Here is a 9,878-nt window from a genome sequence, read left to right as displayed (position 1 = left end):
GGGTAGAATCAGAAGTTCAGCTCAGAGGCTCTGCTTCAGACCTAGTCGGAGAGAAAATAGAAGTAGAAATAAAGGGATAGGAAGAGAGGACAAAGCAGCCCTTTATAGCTCATATCCCTTGCAAAGAAGGCTTTTCAATTAGTCGTGAAGACAGAGTATAAGAGAGGCAACTTATCGGCACCACGAGGCATTTAAATCAGACCCAGGAAGAACTTCCACCAGACAGCACTGGAACAAGGAGCCAGAGGGGACACAGAATCTTATTCTCTGCAGCCTTTCAGCTGGGTGGATCATTTATCCACCAGAGTCATCTTTGTTACTCACCTGGAGGTACCGGAGGCTTCAGGGAAGTACCCTGTGACTGGGCAGGGGGGATATCTGAGGCCAGCATCCCCAGGCTCCTGTAGTAAACAGGCTTCCTGCAAGCGGGAGTGGGCAGGAGAAGGGGAGGGAGCCTGGGGATGAACCCCGGGAGGAGGATTCTCATGACTTTACACACCCGCACCAGCTCCGCTGCCACCACCGGTTCCCCTTTATGGCAGGCATATTTCAAAGGCCTGGTTCCATTTGCATTTTTAAAACCTCGCTGATGGCCTGGGAAAATTGCATCCTTCCAGTGTTCCTGGATACCACACTCTGCACCTCCTCTCCCCCTCCACGGGCCTCTGCCTCTGCACCCTACCTTCACAGAAAATCCCCCACCAAGGGCAGAGCAAGCCCAGCCCCACTGGAGATCCTCTGGAGGTCTCAAGAGGCCAGGGAGGGTTGTGAGGAGGCTGTGGCCAGCTAGGCAGCATGAAGCAAAACCCCTTTGAAGGTGGTGAGAATTTCATCAAGAACCTGTATCAAACCCACTAAATCTATTTCCCAGGGGAGTGGGAGCTGTATTCCCAGGCATGGGCTGAGGGCGACACAGCACCATAGGGCACACCAATGGGATGGCCTATGGATTTGTCAAACTGAGAGGAACAGGTCTGGAGCCTTGGAGAACTTTGAGGAGGCTCCTAGAAGCAGCCTTAAAGCAAACTGAAAAGAATCAAGCCATTCACCCAGCCAAGAAAACCTTTTGCTCTCAGCTGGGCTTGGGAACACACTTTATGTCTCTCTATTGCTCCCTTAAAAACAAATCTTTTCCTTGTTCTCCTTCCTCCCACCCTCTCCCATGGCTCCTCATTCTCTGCCCTCCCTCTAGGATATGGCAAATGGGACTAGAAGTTTGCAGGGCGGTGCCAAGTATGGTCCTCTGTACTCATGTCAGATTTGGCCTCTGGTCCTCGGACAGCAATTTGCATACCCTCTACTTCTTGGGAGAGATCTCCTGTCTCTTTCTCCCCTCACAGCTCAGAGTGGCACCTTTCACCCCAGGAACTGCCCCCAACCCTAATGTCTTTAAGGCCAGATGGAGCCATTGGGAGTCTTCTGACAGACTTGCCCAGCCTGGCAATGGCTCTCTTGAGACCTTGAGCACACGGGGAGTGAGTGCCGGGGCAAAGACACCACTGGCTCGGGCCATTTGCTTCTGCATAGATGAGCTCTCAGGGTACCCAGGGTCATAAATACCAATGTGTCCAGTTGACAGCCAGTCAGTGGGTACTGCTTCCAGGGACTGTACAGCGGAGAGACAGAGCAAGAGCAGCAGGTGAGCAGCACAGGAGCTCCATTCAGCACCCTGATTTTTAGAGGTGCGTCCCACTCAGTTTTCCTCTTTTAAAAATAAGGGCTGGGGGGTGGAGAGGGGCTGCCGTGAGTTCAGCATCAGTGTGTTGGCTGGTGGGGCTTGTCATGTTTCATTCATAACTCTCCCATATTCTTCTCTCTCCCATAAGCTGGAAATCTCCTGAAGGCAAGGATTGTGTCTCACCATCACCCTATCTTTCCAGGTCCTTGGTCAGCACACACCCAGGACAAATGACAAGCTCATGGCTCACCCTCACACAGCATGGCAATGGCCTCCCTCCTTTTTGGTTTCCATCACTGACATCCCACCACCCTGCAGCTGGGGGCTAGCAGCTGTCCCCCTTTTGAGGGGTCCCCCATCGTTCTCCCTGGGCAACACCAATGCCAATGCTTTCTGAGCCCTGATGAAGAGAAATGGGCCAAGGCACTGGCTTGCCCCCCCACCCCACCCCAAGCTCTTTCTCCTTGTGGCCCTTTGGCTAGGGGTGTCAGGCAGGCCATGTGCTAGAGCTGGAGGGATGCCCAGTCCCAGGGGCTGGCAAGGCTCCGGGTTCTGGTGCCAGAGGGGTAACTGAAGAACAAACGAGGAAGGGACAGCGCCAGGAGCCTGGGCTTGGCAGCTCCCTCCGGAGGGCGCCCGGGGATGCCCGCGAGTGTCCAGGAGGCTGGTGACCTGCCAAGGCTGGGCGGGCTGGCTGGAGAGGAGCGGGAGCGCAGGCCCGGGAGAGACTTGGGAATCAGGAAACCCGGGGGCGTGGCTGGAGGGGGCCTGGCCCGGGCAGTCTGCAGGGGCTGGGACTGACCCCCAGGGGTCGCTGCGCCGCGTTCGTTCCCCCGTCCGCGGGCGCCAGGGCCGGACTGAACCACCGCGCGGATCGGCAGGGGGAGCGGCGGCGAAGACAGGGCCAGACAGCTGGCCCCAGAGACCGCAGCTCGCGGCGTGGCGCAGGTTCTCGCCGACCACGGACGCAAGGCGCGACAGCGCGGAGCCCGAGGAGGCGCCAGGGGCTGGGCGGCGGCGCGGCTCCGGAGCCTGACTCGGACACCCCTGCGACCTATGGTAGGAGCCCGGACCCAAACAAAGGCGGGCGGCGAATAAAAGGCGACGGCGGCGCGGAGTGCTCGGGTTGCGAGCTAGTGACTGGGATTCGCGCGCCGCTTCCCGCGGTCTGCTTGCCCTGGAGCAGAGCGTGGAACCCCGGCTTCTTGCGGCTCCGAGGAGCTTCCCCTTGCGACTCCCGCGAGGAGACGAGTCTGCGCAGCGGGGTGGCCGCCGCCTCCCGACCCTCCGCGCACTGCCCCCCGGCGCCGGCGGCTCAGCCCAGCCCCATTCGGCCGGCCGAGGTGAGTGCACGGCCGCGGGGCGCCATCCGGACTCGGTCTAGGGGCTGGGGGATGCATTGCTAGGAGGAGGGGGGAAGTCTTCCTCGCCGTCCGCATCCGGACCTGCGTGGCGCCGCGCGCGAAGTTCTCCCGCTCTCCAGCCAGCCCGGGATGCGGGCCTCGGAGCCCCCTGGGAAAGCCAGTCAGGGGTGGACAGAACCCAAGCTTGCCCTCCGCGACCCGGCCCCAGCTCCGCACCATCTGCCCGCGGGACTGCAGCAGTCTCGGTCGGCCAAGGCGAGTTGGATGTTGGATGTCCAGGAACGGCAAGCCTTCCGACCTGTGGCCCCTGCTCGTCCCCGCTGGGGGATATCTGGGTCCATAAAAGTTGAGCGTCAGTCTGAAGCCGCCCCTGGATCGGGCTCTCGGCCGTGCTAGAGCGGAAGGAGGGGACAGAGTAAGGCTAATGACCCCCTCCACTCACCCCCTACCTAGCGTACTCGTGCTCTCGGAGGGACATTTTCCCGGTTAAGCTGGCTGCAGGTGCGGCCGGGGAGGGCGCGTGGGGGCTTGGGGCGGGCGGGGCCGGCGATGGAATTAGCACGCGTGAGGGTCCCCGGGCTCTGCCGAGAACGCGAACGAGGGTGGAGGTGGAGTGGGCAGCCGGGCAGTGGCGGCGCTGAGGGTCAGGGAAGAGTCCCAGCGAAAGGGGCGCCGCGTCCCGGGAGCCATCCCCACCGCCGGAAGAACTTTTCCCAACTCCCTGGGGAGGCCGGCAGCTGGGCTGGGAAGGCGCCTCCTTGGGGGCTTCCTCTTCTCGGCCCCTCTCTGGTCCACGGCCGGCGCCAGCTTCCCGCTGTCCCCCACCCACTGCGAGACTGGGCGCCGGTCTCTGTCGGCCCACGCCCCGGGTCAGCACCGCGGACAGCGCCTCGCGGCCGCCCTGGAAACTCAGAAGCCCGCCCACACCCACAGTCCACACGCACACTCACACCCATCCACGCGCACACACATATCTACAGACCACTGGAAAACAGTCCACACACCTATTCGTAGTCCACTTGCGCAAGTACACACCCACCCACAATCTTCAGGCGCACACAATCCACACAGACCCACGGTTCACACGCACGTGGGCAGACAGATCTCACAAGCACACACGTTCGTGGACCTGGGCAGCATCTTCGCCCCCGCTCCGCACTCGAGGCTGCTGTCTCTGGACTCACTGACTAAGCCCCAGATTCCAGAGCCCACCACCTGGTGTTCCCACCGATGCCCAGTGACTCACAAAGCCGCTCAGGCTCCCAAGCACAGACACGCTCCCACCCCCAGCGCGCGCGCGCATGCACACACACACACACACGCACTGTCCTGCTCCTAGGGGCGAAGCATGGGGATTTAGAGCAAACACCCGCTCCCCACCTCCTACTACACCTCCCAAGGAACCAGGGGATCTTCTGGAGGGAGGGAGGAGGCTGTGGCTCCGTGGAAGCTCCAGAAGCCCAGCCCGGACAGGTGCCTTACAGAATCTCCATTTTCAGCCCACGGTCCATTTTGCTTGGCTTTTCTACCCCAATACTCACTCCTCTTCCTCTAACCTTAGTCCAGACACACAGATGTACAATCAGGGTCTGCATTCTTTGTTTGTACCCTCTGTTTCCCTGCTCTGTTCCCTCCCTCAGGTTTATCTCTCTCTCTCTCTCTTTCTCTCACGCACACACACACTCACCCTCTTTTTTTGGTCTTTCCAGTCATCCTTCCCCACTGCCTTCGCTTCTCTCCCCAACTTTCCTTAGGCTGGGCCGGACCCAGTCTTTGCTGGGATGTGGGCCCAGCTGATCCTTAGGGGGAGCTGACTCCATTCTCTCAGACTTGCCTTCTTCACTGCAGGTTCCATGTCCCTGTTTCTCTCTCTTTGGAAATCTGATGGCCCTCCACCGTGGCCTCAGCAGCTTCTGTTCCCCTCCCCAGGAAGTTTTCCAGGGCCAGATGCCACAGAGCCCCGGTGATCTCTCCAAGGGGCTAAGAACTTTGGGTGAAGCATTCTGGAACCCCCCTGGAGATTTGGCTAGCCATGAGATCTGGTAGCCGCGACCTGGCTTGCCCTTTGACACCTCTCTTGTTGTTGTCCTTCAACTCCAGAAACTGGGTTGAAAGAAGAACAGTCCCAGTATGGTGTGGTGGAAGGAGCACTGGACTGGAAGTGAGGGACCTGGATCCTAGTCCAAGCTTAACCACAGACTCCCAGTTTGCCCTTGGGCAAACTACTTCCCGTCTCTGAGCTTCAGGCTTCCCGTCTGTTAAAGGACTGGCTGAGGTGACCTGTAGGGTCACTTTTTGGCCCTAATAATCTGGAACATTGATTCTCTAGTGAGTCTCTTGAGTGTGGGTGGGATTGAAAATTGTGATTCTAACCCCAAAGATTATCCTACCTTTCCCCTTCCTTAGAGCACCCACCACTAGTGAAGTCATCCTGTTCCCTGAGTGAGGGAAGTTTAGATGATTTCCTTAATAGGACCACAGATGTCAAGTAATTCTCCTGAGGTCATACTGCTGAAATGCAATCTTCATTGGGACAGGCATTACTTCTACTGTCTATATATCCTCTGCATAAGCCACCGGTTCTGCTGGTAATGTATGGTGAATGAATGAGTGGATGAACAAATGAATGAATAGAAGATTTAAACCTGGATCTCCTGATCCCCAGGTCCTTGGATGATTTAAGCCCCTTTCTCTGCTAGTATAGACCTACTTCCCTCGTCTCCCCATCCTCCCCACCCCTTATTCCCCTAGTCATCAAAGGCGGATGGAATTGTCTGAGTTAAGGTCCTTCCTCCCAAGTGGCAGACACTGGGCTGGTTGTAAATGGCCACGGAGAAGGGAACAGCTGAGAGCAGCTTTAGAGGTCCTGACCAGTGAGTAGGGGCTTTGCAATCAGCCTCATGTCCTTGGACCCAATCAAGTAGACTGCCCATGGGCAGTTGGTTGCTGGCCAGGCTCTGATGCCAAGAGGAAAGACAGCTATGACCACCATGTGGCCGAGCAGCCTCTTTTCATAGCCCCATGAGCTGGGGATGGCAAAAATAGCCTTCACAGATGAGCCAAGTGAGATGGTGAGCAAGGAGGTGGTGTCCCTAAGGGCCATCAGTCAGCCCACTGCCAGCAATAAAAGTAGGCACCCCAAAATGGTGGGGGTGGTAGTAGTGATGGTTGACAATAACAATACTATAGGTGTTGATAATGACGTTAGCATTGTTCAAATCGGGAGCTCAGTGATTAGCCTTTTTGGTTCCCTTCCCCCTCTTTGAAATTGTTTCCCCACCTGAACCCCTGTTATACTCCTCCCCACACCCAAATATGGAGAAACAGAGGGCTGGGACAGTGAGGCAGGGATGTGGGATTGTCCATCAGTCCTAGCCAAGGAAGAAGGCTTGTCGTTTGAAATCCTCTTCTTCTCTGCCTGCCCTCCCCTACCCAAGCATGGTGTCTTGCCAAAGGAGCTGGGAGAGGTGTCAAAGTCTGTCAAAACACCCTTCCAAGCTAATTCCAAAGCATCGAAGCCCGGGGAAAATAAATAAAGAGAGCAGTGTCAGCCCAAAATAGAAACATGCACCAACTCACAAATATGCATGTTTTCCAAAAGTCGCATTTCACGGGCAGACAGTGCGGCTCACGCTGCAGCTGCCCAACAAACGCTGGAGGCATGGATGCTGCGGGACCAGTCCAGGGATGGTGGCAGAGCCTCCCCCAGTGAGCTCACTCTCTGCCTGGCCACGGGGAGACCAGACAGCCGCTGTCCACTCTGCACCAGCTGGAAGGTACACAGGCGGGAGGATTGCGAGGAATATGTGTCTGTGTGTTGTCAAAGCTCTTTGGAAACAGGCACCAGACATGGCTGATGGCCTCAGGTCCTCCGCCTTACAATGGGAGGCTGGTGATAAAAATACCAACCAATCATAGCTGCCATGTGTTGAATACCTACTATGTGCCAGGTGCTAAGCATTTACGTGGACTGTCTCACTTAAGCCTTGCCACCATTTCATGGCACATGAATTGTCATCCTCATTTAGTGTATGGGAAAAGCAAAGTTCAGAGAAGTGAAGAGATTTGCCCAAGGTCACACAGTGAGAAGAGGCCAAGCTGGGATCAGATTTTGATCTGAATGAAGCAAAAACCCCCATTTTGCCCAGTACCCTGAATTGTTTTGGTTACTGTCATTCAATAAATGTTTTCTTATCAAGAAACCTGTTTATGTGATGGGTTTCAAAAGAATGTAAATTCCTTTGCCAGACAGGCCAGAGGTGAAGGGCAGTATCCTCACCTGCGTTTATCAGTCAGTGGCCTGGTCTGGGTACCCAAGGCTTCTGAGCCATGGCTGGGCTGGAGCTGAATCCCCGTGAGAGTCTGGAATGGGACTCAAGCTGTGGAGCTTGGCGTGTGAAAGACAACTCTGTAAGAGGTCAAGGATATGAGAAGCCTCTGCAGATGGGGAAGTTACTTCAGAGAGGGCAAGTGAGTTGCCCAGCATCACACAGCATGTTGGTAGCAGAGCCTGAGTCTCAGAATCCCCAGGCCAGGTATCTTCCCAGGCAACTGGGCTGGCTTCCTTGGGTGCGTGGGAAGCATCCAAACCACACCAGGGAAGGGGACCGAACTGATGCAGCCAGTAAACCTAACAACTCCCCAGTACAGAGGTGAAATGCGGCTTGCTGTCATCTCTCCAGTCCTCTCCCCTGCACCCCCTCTGACATCAGCCACATGCCAGGCTGTGTGCTAAATGCTTCGTGGACCTTAACTGATGTGATCCCCATAACCACTCAGGAGGGAGGTGCTCTGACTCCATTTCACAGTAGAATGACCTGAGGCTAGAGAGGTCAAGTTACCTGCTCAAGGTCACACTGCTGGTGAGGAGGCAGGTGGAGCCCAGCAGAGCCCCTGCTGGCTGGTTCGCTCTGGGGGTGAGGAAGGCGAAGGTTTGGAACTAATGCCAAGGGGGTGGAGGAGCTGATGGGCAGCGGCAGGCTATTTATATTATACCTTCAGGCTGGTCACGCTTGCTGGCATGTGTACCAGCAGAGACTGTGTCTCTGCCAAAACCTGGAAGGAAGAACCCGGTGCAGCGTCCTGGGGCCACCCCCTGAGGGCATTAGTGAAGTGTAAGGTCTGGGTCTATTTCTCCCTGAACTCAGGGGAGAGATGCTGGAGAGGATCTCGTTGCCTGCAGAACTCCCGGCATGCTCTTGATCCTGGCAATTTCCTTCCTTCCATCCGTTCCTCCCTCTGAGGGAACCAGATGGGGAATCTGCCAGTTTGGAAAAGGCTGTCGGGTGGCAGGTTATGGTGTTTGTGTATACAGTGAGCTTGACCTGGGAACAAGGGGGTGGTAAGGACAATGGGAAGGATTGGCTTGGATTTAGATTCTCACAGGTACCATTTACAGGGTCTCTTCTTGGAACCACAGAGTGACGTCCTGGGAGATAGTGTCCAGGGACTTAAACCTCCTCTGCCAGGAAAGGCCTTCTCCATTATCTCCCATCTCCCAAGCATCTACCTGAGTAGTCCTACTGTGTGCCAGGTGTGGGCTTGTAGAAGTGTTAGGTTGGTGCAAAAGTAATTGTCATTTTTGCCACTAAAAGTAATGGCAAAACCCCTAATTCCTTTTGCACCAACCTAATGGAAAGGTCTCGATCTCTGTCCCTGTCTCTGTCACTGTGGAGCTCATCAGAGTCCCCATTCCCACCCCCCCAGGACCTCTGGTCGAAGGAGCAGAGGTGATAGATGATTAATGCTGTCTCAGTCAGGGCCCCCCACCACAGTAGAAGAGGGACCCACGTGTCCCCTGGGGCTGAGATGGCATGATCCAGTCAAGTGGTCACTCCAGTGTCAGGAGGAAGGTTTCCTGTAGGTGTTACCCCCAGTACAACTAGACACTCCATGAACTTGATGTCTTGGTAGGAGGAGGGTGCCATGGAGAAGGCTCACTCTGCCCAGCCATCTGCTCGGGGTGTCCAACACATACACTGGCACCTGGATGATGCATCCCTTGCCAAACCTTGTTAATAGAGGAGACATGAGTGCTAGCTGGAAGCCACTCCTGTTGTGAAGGATGATGTGGTGATATTCTTGTCTCCGGGGAAGGCAGCTTCAACAGGGGTCAGGGTGGGGAAGGTTGTGGCAAATTGGTGTTCCTGGGAGGTTTGGGAAAAGTGTGTGTCCCCCACACCCTGCAACTGCGTTGACCTTTGCACTGTCCTGGGAGATCTCTCTGTTCTTCACTGGGGAGCTCTGCAGGGTAATCACCCCGATAATAATGATCATGATAACAACAGTCAACATATTTTGGATGTTTACTACCTGCCAGGCTCTGGGCTTAGAACTTTACAGATATGATCTCATTTCATCCTCATACCTGCTCAGCAAGGGGGATAGCACTGTTATCTCCATGTTAAGGATGAAAAATGTGAAGTGCAGAGAGACTAAGCAGCTTACTAATAAGCAGTGGAGATGGGACCCAGCTGCCATGTGCACAAGGACTGAGCCCCACACTCTGGCCTTCACCTTCTCTTGATTTGGGCCCTTGAGGATGAGTATGATTGAAGCCAAAGTACCTTGCGAGTCCTTCAGTAATCTCGGGAATTGTACATAGGGACTCGGGCTGTGTTCTGATGGATAGGGTGATGTGGGCTGACCATTTGCTTCTTGACTGCCAAGCCACCGAACAGATCACTTTTTGAATGTCCAGATGTGGGCAGCATCTGACAGAGAGGCAGGACATTGCTGGCTTTCATCCAGATGTTTCCCCTTTTCCTTCCATGTAGACGTAGCTGAGACTTGCACCCCTCTGGATGTGATCATGTGTGGGGACTCCCAGGTTGAAA

General features: G+C 55.6%; 1 protein-coding gene across 1 annotated transcript in view; it reads left to right on the top strand.

Annotated features, from left to right (window-relative positions):
• The first annotated feature begins 2,608 nt into the window (after window positions 1–2,608).
• LOC105473155 (dispatched RND transporter family member 3) overlaps window positions 2,609–9,878 on the top strand; it is a 57,614-nt gene continuing 50,344 nt past the window's right edge. Inside the window, exon 1 of the mRNA XM_011726791.2 lies at window positions 2,609–3,021. The gene's annotated coding sequence lies outside the window, so the exon portion shown is untranslated. The remainder of the gene's footprint in view (window positions 3,022–9,878) is intronic.

The sequence above is a fragment of the Macaca nemestrina genome, chromosome 1 (assembly GCF_043159975.1).
Source record: "Macaca nemestrina isolate mMacNem1 chromosome 1, mMacNem.hap1, whole genome shotgun sequence".
Lineage (NCBI taxonomy): Eukaryota > Metazoa > Chordata > Mammalia > Primates > Cercopithecidae > Macaca > Macaca nemestrina.
This window is presented reverse-complemented; position numbering and strand designations above follow the sequence as displayed.